General features: G+C 33.8%; 1 long non-coding RNA gene across 1 annotated transcript; it reads left to right on the top strand.

Annotated features, from left to right (window-relative positions):
• Nucleotides 1-6,349: 6,349 nt before the first annotated feature.
• LOC133821508 (uncharacterized) lies at nt 6,350-8,176 on the top strand. Its single transcript, XR_009887631.1, has 3 exons — nt 6,350-6,477; nt 6,558-6,633; nt 7,281-8,176. It is a non-coding gene; the product is annotated as an uncharacterized LOC133821508 (long non-coding RNA).
• The last annotated feature ends 2,742 nt before the right edge of the window (nt 8,177-10,918 follow it).

Raw genomic sequence — 10,918 nt, forward strand, 5'->3', positions numbered from 1 at the left:
TCGAGAATTACCGGGTAACAGGTAGTAATTTAGAAATTATTTGGGCATGTTGGGATTAAATGGGGATTTATAGGAACACTAAAAGATTTAACGGGATGTGGCAATTGAAGGAATTGCCCTTGGTGGCACTATAGGATTAAGATTGACTTAATGGTATTTTGGACTTTTTTGCTAAGGGATAGACTTAAACATTTTGGGCAACTGAAACTCTAGAACCACTTGGAATAAAAATAGGAATTCTCAGCTCTTTCTCTCACATTCGGCTCTCTCTCCCTCTCTATGGCACTTTGAATTTTTTTATGAAACTTGGAGGATTCTAGACTAAGAATTTGAGGATTTAAAGCTAGGATCTGTTGTGGAAAACATGCTTGAAGACATGGGGAATTAGCTCGAGCCGAAACTATCACAGAGGTAAGAATTATGTATTGAATTCTCTAAGTGTTTTGCTGTAACTTTTGGTATGATGGCCTAGGTTCTAGTTTGATTGAATTTAGGTGTTAAGCTTAGATTGTGATGAGGTTTTGTTGAGTTTTTGGATGTTTGTATTAGTTATGTTGTTTAGATATGAATCCTAGGTGGAATTCTAGGATTAAGGCTCGGAATTGGTGAGTTTCAGAGAGGTTGGCTCATGAAATGCATGGGAAATCCTGGATTTAGAGGCTCGAGTCGCGGCCATGTTCATCAGGCACCGCGGCCCGCTTGAACGTAGAGGCATGGGGGCCTCAGAAATCTGGCCAGGCTCTACAGCGTAGGGTATAGCGCATCGCGGCCCGTGTCTGCCAGTAGAGAGGGCTTTGCCCTTTGACTTGTAGCGGGTCACAGCCCTAAGGGGCAGGCTGTGGCTCAAAAGGAGAAAAAGGGGGAAATAGAGGTTTTAAGCTCAGGAACTCGAATGCTAAGGCTCGGGAAGGATTCTACTACTCGGTTTAGAATCTAAGGTCCCAGAGGCTAGATTAATATTCTGAAGTTATTAGTTGGTTTAAGATCTGATGGATGGTTATTATGAATGCATTGTGACTAGGTTTTCAACAAGGCGCGAGTTAGAGGACTGTGCTCGGGATCGCAGTACTCAGACAGCTCGGAACACAAGTAAGAAAACTGTTGTACTCATAGAGCAGGGCGCGACCCTATTGTATGTGTTTCAGGGCATGACCCTATTGTTTATGCTTAATATATGTGTGGATATGTGTGATTATTATGTTGTGTTATGTATGTTATGAGTGAACGATGAGTGGCCAGGAACAGCGAAGGACGAGAATGGAATGAAGCCGGGTATGGCAAGGGACTGGGATCGGCGTTAAGCACGCTGAGTGCAGGTCGCTAGGGCGAGACCCTCCTAGGGTGCTGAATCCAACCGCTTGGTGAAGACCATGAGCCTCGGGCCTGGTAAAGCGCCTGGGACGGCGTAGGCTGCTATGTGTTTAGCCCGTTGGTTGTTTTGTTGTATACTGTGGATTGTTATGTTATATGTTATATGTTGAGTTTTCTTGTTGCGCTTTAGCTCACGGGTGCTCTATGGTGCAGGTAACGGCAAAGGGAAGTTCGACCAACCATGAGTACAGAGAACGTGGAGTGACGAGTACATGTTTGGCCAACTTGGCTGCCACGACCAGGGTTATTTTGGGAAAATTACTGTAATGAACTACTTTGTCGCTTAGGTCGCCATAATTATGTTTTTGAGTTGTAATATGTTTTCTAAACAATATTTTGAGATCCCAACTATATAATTTTTTATGATTTCAATGAATGTCCAAATTTTTATAATTAATGTCATTAAACAAGTTTTATTTCAATTTAGTCACACTTTTAACCTAAAACCTCATTTAGCGAGCTAATGGCACATTTTTAACTCACATAGTAACAACTCTAAGGAAGTAGGGCGTTACAAAAATAATCAATAACATCTTTATTCCTAAACCTTATAGCTACTGATCTAGCTTTAATGGTTTGGATAGTGTCATCCGTGTGGTATTTCCTCCTAAATACCCACTCACACTTGATTGGCTTAGATCTCGATGGGAGACCTACCAATTTCCAAGTGTTATTGGAAAGAATGGAGTTCATATAATCATTGATGGCTTCTTTCAAAAATGCACTATCTCTTGATTGCATGACTTCTCTATATGTCTTAGAATTATCCTGAATAAGAAGTACAATTGGAATTTTTCCTACTGACTTCTTCTCTATTTCCTTCTACCATGTAGAAAGAAATTCGTTTAGAATCTCTCTCATCAAATCGTAGACTTTTCTATTCTCTAACCCTTTGATGTTTTCTAAGTTCAATGGATTGCTCTACCATCCTTTGAGTGTTCTCCTCTTGAGAATCTTCTTGGGATGTAGATGCTTGAGAATTGTTCTCATATAACAAATTCTCCTTTAGAGAAGTAGAAGTTTGAGAATTGTTTTCACATAACATATTTTCAAAAAATTCAACTTCTCTATATTCTATCACAACATTAGACTCTTGGTCTAATAACGTATAAGTTTTGTTATTGTTGACATAACCAACAAAGGCTTATGGCTCTTGAACCCAACTTTGTTCTATTAGGTTCATTTTTCTTGCAATATGCAAGACACCCTTGCACTTTGAAGTATCCTTTGTTGGGTTTTCTTTCTTTCCATAACTCATATTGAGATATCTCATTTTTCTTCATCAATATCCGATTAAGAATGTGACAAGCGGTTAATAACGCCTCACCCCATAAGTTAAAATTTAACTTAGAAAACACCAACATAGAATTTATCATCTCTAGATAATTTCTATTTTTCCTTTCGGCAACACCATTGTGTTGTGGTGTATATGGTGTGGTACATTCATGAATTATGTCATTTTCTTCACAAAATGCATTAAATTCATTAAAGAAGTACACTCATCCTCTATCACTTCTTAGCACCTTAATCTTTTTACTAAGTTGATTTTCAACTTCTGATTTATACACTTTAAAAGCATCAAAAGTATCATATTTATGCTTTAAAATAAACACATAGGTATATCTACTATAATAATCTATAAAAGTAAGAACATACTATTTACCACCTCTAGTTAAAATATCATTTAACTCACAAAGCTCACTACAAACTAACTCAAGTAGATTAGATGTTCTTTTTACCTTAGGAAATGGCTTCTTTATCATCTACTTAACACATGTTTCGCCTTTTCCATAGTTTTAAATATTGCATACAATCATACCACATTTAGCTTTATTGGATTCAAAAAAAGCTTTATTGCTGGATTTACCTAGCAAATCTCCACTTAGCAAATTTCTACTCATTTTGGGAACATAAAGCACATTTGTCAATGTGACTTTCTTGCCAGAGGTGAAAAAGACTTCAATGGTAGCTTAGCCAAGTACCTTGGATTTTTTCTCATTTCCCATTTGAATCTCATGGTTATCCTTTAGACTCTAAATAGGTTTTGAACAATGATTTGTCATAAGTAACATGGATGGTAGTATAAGTGTCATACTACCATCCCTTCACTTTACCTTGGATTGCATTCACCTCACTAAGGGTTGCAACAATATTTTCCTCTTCGGTTGCATTTACCTTAAGTCATTGTTGGTCTTTTCTATGCCTACACTGTAACGTCCTGCATTTTGGGCACCACTTAGACAAAATTGGTCGAGATCATTTTCCTATTATGAATATTTTATAATATTATATTATTGGGAAACCAATTTTCATGTTGTTATTGTTGGCCAAAAATATGAAAAGAGCAGTTTGCATTACTTTTTCTAAGGATATTGATTAGTTTAGTGTGTTTAGATTTATTTTCTATAAGTTTTATTGTTAATAGTTAATTTAGTGTTTGTGGTTGGAAATCTCAGGTAAAGGTATGAAACTTGGAGTCAAACACACATTTTTCGTTTAAGTTATATTTTGATTCGGTATGTGTTGCGCAAAGCTGAAACTTCAATGTTATTTTTGACCATCTTTTTATCATTTTATGGGAAAAATTCTTGAAATAGATGTTGTAGATCTATTTCTCAGCTTTCTAAATCATTTTGAGCGTCTCATTTAGAGTTTTTATGAGAAATTTATGCTCATTTTTCTAAGAAAGGTCGAATTAGAAAAAAAAAATACTTTGGATAGCAAGCTCTACGTGGGCACAGGGAGTCGCGATTAGGGCTTAATTTAAGGCCTTTTTGAAGCCTATTTAAGGAGGAATTCATAATTTTTATTAGGGTTATCATATGAGATCAGATCTGAATGAGGAGAGCAAGTTCTTGGAGAGAAAAATACAAGACAAGAGTGGATTTTGAAGATTGAAGACGAATCTATACACTAGTTTAATCTTTTCTTCTTTATTTGATCTTGTTCTTTTGAATTTTAAACCATGATTTGTGACTATTGTTTGGTATTTTCCATTATGATCATGAACTAAATATCTTTTTCTTGGGTTTTAATGGAACCTTATGTTTATAAATAAGTTTTCTTTTTAATTCTTTATTTTGATGTTCATATTGATTTGTAATTAATATTTTTCAAAGAGTAATCAACTTTGAAATTGATTTAGTAATTTCGGTGGAACTTGGAAGAGAAAATCTAAATTAGACCTAATTAATATAACCTCAGATCTAGTATTGACATTTATTGTTGATTTGTGTTTAAGATAGATGAATACATAATCACCCTAGATAGTCAAATTAGGGCTAAACTTAATGCTATTGATAGATTAAAATTCTTTATAGGAATATTGGAATTAATATATTGGTTAGATACACTTGTGATTTGGGAAAACCTTGTGAATACTTAGGAACCTTAGACTAGCAATTGGAACATTAAATTAAAGATGATGAAAGATTCTTATGGAAGAACATAGGGGGAATTTATGACCTAAATTTTTATTGATTATTTGAATTCTTAATTTGCAATTAGAATTACTTTCTTGAATCTTTATTTACTTTTATTTATTTTCTTTGGATCATTATTTTGACTTGGATTGAAAGAAAAATAGAGGTTGGTGATTAACAACTTAAAGATTAGTCTTAGCAGAATCAATTTTAATATACTTGTAACGATACTTGCTCTTGTGTAAGGTTGATAAAATCAAGAACATCAAGCAAACCAAAATCTAGGTTTTAGACCAAACCAAAAATCCTAATCGGGAAAAAATCTCCGATAATAAAATATTGGAAGGTCATTAATTATGACAAAAATATATATTGGACATAAAATTTATTAATAAAGTTTGGAATATAGTTAGGTAAATAAAATTCTTGGAAAGAAGAATTTTAATTGCATTTTAGTAAGAAAATGCTTATTTAGCATAAGGGTGGAAATTTAATTATAAATATATTCCACAAATAAACTATAGGCTATTTTATCTATGTGTGTATTAATTAAATTAAATGTGGTGTCACATTTTATTTAATTACCTTAGTAAAATTTAATTAATTTATGTGATATGATAGATATATGGTGGGAAAAATAGCATTTTTGAATTAAATGGTTTAGGCATCTTCTTAATTAATTAAAATGAATAAAATCAGGATCATTGGGTACTAGGGGAGGCCAACCATTGGGTGTGAGGGAGGTGCGTGTGGTAAATTCAAAGTACCATCATTTGTTTTCTTAAGGAGTAAGATAAGAGTTTAGTGAACAGTTTTCATTATAGCACCCAAGTTATTTTGATAACATATAGCCAATAATGACATGATTATATTGTATTGCATTACATATCATACAATATTTATAATTTGAGCATATGCATATTTTACAAGTCTTTTGACGCATAAGTATAAAAGTTGTGTATATGTTTGTTATGTGTATGTTCAATATTATTAACCCTGTCACACTTACGTTGTCTTATTATGGATGTTTTATGTGCTTAAGATATAAGAAAGTATGGGCAAGACATGAATCAAGTGATAAAATTGAGATATAGAAGGCAAAAGATGTTGAACTATGAAAAATAGTACAATGTCGATTACTAGTATTTCAGTGTAAAATTGAGTATTAGTAGATTTACCAATTTTATTTGAGGTATGATTAAGGTCTCGTTGATGAAAAAAAAATAGTTTTAGAACCATTGAACCAAGTCTTGATGGGAGGTATACATAATTAGCGGTGTTTGCGCAAAGTCAAAATGAGCTTAGCATAAGTGCGCTACGCTCAATTGGGTAAGCATAACTATTGGGTATGAACTCATATGGACCTAAGGTTTGGTGTGAGTGTTCATACATCAAGAATAGTCCTAGCAAATGATTAATTCGAAATTATTGAAGAGATAAGGTTTTCATAAGTCAAAAAGTTAGGTGATAAGGTGAACGTTGTCGAATTTTGATACAACAAGGCCAAATCATTGAAATTAAGTGATTATCATCATCCTTACCCACTTACCACGACAAAGACTCTGAAAAATAGAGAGAAAATAAAACCAAAAATATTTCTTGGCTGGATTGAAGAGATTCTAAGGAGTTCCAAGTGAAATCAAAGCCAAAGAAGTGGATTAAGCTTAGTTTTGGAATTTTTATGGTAAGTTCTTGTACTTGGAAGTTAAATCATGTTTTTGAATTTTTCTGAGAGCTTATCTATGGTGTTTTATCTTGTTTAAGATATCTCCTGGTGGGTTCCAACTGGTTTAAGGTCTAGAAAATATAGAAGAGATTGTTTCCCCCGAAAAGTTGCTCGGTAAGTGAAATTTTGTGTTTTATGAGAATTTTATGGTTCTTGGAGTACAAACTGATTTATGGTGATTTTAATGAGTTTATAATAGGTTTAATATGTTTATAAATTTTAGAATAGACGTGGAGGCTCATTTAATTTGAGTGATGATATTGAAAATTAGAATTTTATCGAAATCGGTATATAGTATTTTGTGATGAATTATGTTGTTATTTGAAATATGTTGTTATGGAAGATTACTTGATGTTGATTATTTATTGATTTTGATATTTGGGGATAGGGAAAAATTAAGGAGAAACTCTGCCGAAATTTCTCCAACCAACTAAGATCAATCTAACACTCAATCTAAGTGATTTAAGACATTTTAGGCATGATTTGGATATGAAATTTGATATAATATTTTATGGATATTTTCAAATGATAGTTCAATACCTTGCTGCCATCATTATAGTGTGAAATTGAGTTTCTATAACTTGGGTGATAGTAACCTAATTAAGTGTTAAAATTTCTCGTAGTCATGATTAGGATATTATGTGGATTTTGGGATTTTTCGAAAGGATTAAAACATTCAGGTAACTTATTTTATATATATCAATAAAGATCTTAAGAAAAATCATATATTTGAAATGATATGAAATTCATGCCCTTGTCAGGTTAAGCACATCAACCTCTAAGATACCACTTGTTACATGGTGAAATATATTTTGGACACAAGGTAAGTAAAGTACTCAACTGTAACACAAGAATTTCATGTTATGTGAAAGTATGCATTATTTGAATAGTTTGTGAATAAGTAGTATTCACGTACATTGACACTTTATCGTAATTTGTATGTGTGGCATAATAGTGGTATGGTAATGTATTGTATGATATAAGATCACGCATGATATCATGATGATTAATTATGTGATGCCTTATCAAGTTTTATGCAACATAAAAGAAAGTTGTAATAAGAAGTTTAAGTTTAGTGCCACTGTTTTGAAAAGGTAAATAAAAGTGTAAGTAAGTGTAAATGGAGGCCTATAGGCTCATAGTGGCAGCCCAATACTTTGGGCTATGTTTTAGTGAACCAATTATATTGTTTGCCATGTTCTTGTTTTTATTTTTCCTCCACATGAGTTATTGTTATATGTATTGACACCACAATGTGTGGCCACCTTAACTCTTGAGCTCAATGGGGTAACGATGGAATAAGATTTTTAATGCGCCCTACTATGGTGATGGCTAGCCAGATGAGAACCCATGGTATTTTATATTATATGTGTAACAAGCCCTGCAGGCATTGGCATAATCAAACAATGTGCACAATATTAAGGGCCTCAAAATTTAAAAAGAAGTTGTGTATGCACATTCACATAGAGAATCATTAGCATTGTGTGCATTACTTTGCTTACTGAGCTTTAGGCTCACAGTTGTCTTGTGTTGTGGGTAAAGAAAGAAATGAGTAAATGGCAAAGGAGAACTGAAGCATGGTCCTGACCCTGATTTGTACATATGACCATATCGACCTTATGTGAGTTATTTCAGTTTATCAGTGTGTATGTTTGTAATAAAGTGTGAGGTTATGTTTTGAAAGCAAATTGGGTTATTTGATACTTATGTATAATATGTTTGAGACACATTTCATGTTTAATATAAATAATGTGAAATAAGTTTTAAAAAAAAAATATCCACACTTCCGCTAAAAGTAATTATAATATAGTTTAAAACGTAACATCTCAAACGTGGTTTTGACATATATAAGTGAGGGTGTTACAGTCATCATTTTTCTTTTCCTCTTTGCTCCCCCCCCCCCCCCCCCCCCCTCCTCTCTCCTTTCATTTTTCATTTCACTTAAACAAAATTCAGAGTCTCTCTCTACCCCTTCCATCTCATTTTCGTGCTCCCCTCTCTCTTTTGCTAACTTTTGTAATGTTTGGGGGAGTAGCTTGAAGACACTTGAGAGCTAGTAGGATGTCAAAAAAGTGAGAGAACACACAAACCCTATATCTAGAACACAAAAGGTAAAACTCTTGTATTTTTGGATAACTTGTGTATAGTTGTAAATCCGAGTTTACATGTATTATTTCTATGGTTTATTCTCTTTATTATGGTGGAATAATGTCTGTTATTATGTTGGATTATGCATGCATAATGGTTAAGTTGACTTTTAGCTAGGGAATCCAAAGTTCCTTTAGGTGGTGTAAAAATGCTTGCTGCCAAAGTTTTAGTCTTGACTTCCAATGGGTCAAACAAGCCTTGAACGACTTAGTCTCTAAATTTTTACCTCACCAATGCATTATTTAGGAAAATTAGATGATTTTAGGCTCTTAAAATGTTCAAAAAGGTTTTGTATTCAGGGAGTGATGGTTTTTTGAGAAGGTAGTATAAACTGGAATTTTTGGACTAGCAGTTTAATGTCCAAACTTTGGACAGTAAGTTTACTGAAGAAAAAAGTCATTTTTACCTAAAATTTGGCAAGGATGTTCATAACATATCCAAGTTTGAATCTGGATAGTTTTACAAAAAAAATAAGAAGTGGTTTGAGATTTATGACATGCCAAATTTTGTGAAAACCTGGACTTAAGATTTTGGGCAGTTGACCACCTATTTTTAGAGATGTATTTAACCAAGAAAAAATAATGTCTTTGACCTAAAATTTTGTGAGGACCTATTTAATATATCAAAGTTGTAATCTAAAAATTTTGGTAAATAATTGACAAGTAGTATATGATTTATGATTTACCAAAGTTGAGAGTTTAAATTAAAATTGGACAGTTTTAAACTTAGTAAAAATTTGGTATTTTGACACCTAAGTAATTGAGTCTAGGCTATAACTAGTTTTAAAAAATTTAGGACTTAAAAATAACCCTTTGATTAATTATTAGAATTATTTTGGTAATTACAAGATAACTATTATTATTTTTAGAAAAATGTAGAACAATTCAAGCTCAAATAGATGCATTGAATCAGTTGTTCAAGAACTTGTTGGAAACAAGACTTCTGACATAGATTATGATCAGAGAAAAGGCACTACATTCATCAGTAGAATTACTAAAGCGGAAGTCCTGAACAAGTTTAAAATGAAAGTTTTGCCCAGCTACATTGGAAAAGAAGACTATGTGTCTCATGTCAACAAGTTTGAGATTCAAATGGATATACAAAAAGTATATGATGACGCTCAATGCAGGATATTCCCTGCAACTCTATATGATGATGCACAAGAATGGTACTTCAAATTCCAGCCAACTATGATCACCTCATGGGAGATGTTTGTCAAAGAATTTTATGGACAATTCTACGCTGCTCGTGTACACCCGACAGAGGCAAACCAGCTGGTCGAATAAGGCAAGGGGATGACGAGCCTTTAAAAGTATATATCCAAACATTTATGTGAGCAACTACTCATGCCAAATCTATTGGCGATGAAAGAAAAATGATGGCCATAACAACTAGAGTAAAGAGATAATTTCCTCTATAAAATAGTCTACATAAGAATGGCGTACAAACTGCCCAAGAATTCCTCGATCGGGCAGACAAGTACATTAAGCTAGAATATGCCATAGCGAATGAAGGAAAGGCAAAAGAGGTAGCAGCAGACAAGAAGATCGCTAAAAAAAATTGGTGACACCTCGAACAAATCTAATAATGGTGGAAAATGTATTGGCAAGAACAAGGGGAAAAGAGCGAACAATGAATTTGTTAATAATGATAGCAAATGCTTAAAACCAACAAAGTATGAGCCAATATTTACCAATTACACAGCTTTGGTTGAGAGACGAGCAGACGTGTATCAGGCTAGTCATGCAAATGTGCCATACAAGAGAATAGGCTCAATACAAAAATGCATTTCAAAGAGGGACACAAGTAAGTTCTGTCACTTTCACAATGACTATGACCATGACACAAACAAGTGTAACCAGTCGAAGGATGAGATTTAGTTCTTAATTCATCAAGGACATTTACGGTAGAGACACAGGGACGTTAATATTCACCACCATTATAGCCAACCCCATTGGCAAGCACCCTGCTCACGATTTGCGGAGGACCACATTTAGTTGGTGACAGTGACAAAGCCCGAGGAAGATATGCTCGAATGCTACATCATGAGCGAGAAACCAAAATTCTAACAGTGGAGGAGTGAACTCCAGAAAAACCTAGGGTCAAAGGAAATGTGATAACCTCCTCCAAGTAGGACTCATAGTAGTTAGGTTCCCACATACAAATCCACTAGTAATAGATGTCCAAGTAGCCAATATGATGGTGAAGCGAGTATTGGTCAATATAGGGAGCTCAGTTAATATTTTGTACT

The sequence above is a fragment of the Humulus lupulus genome, chromosome 3 (assembly GCF_963169125.1).
Source record: "Humulus lupulus chromosome 3, drHumLupu1.1, whole genome shotgun sequence".
Classification (NCBI taxonomy): domain Eukaryota; kingdom Viridiplantae; phylum Streptophyta; class Magnoliopsida; order Rosales; family Cannabaceae; genus Humulus; species Humulus lupulus.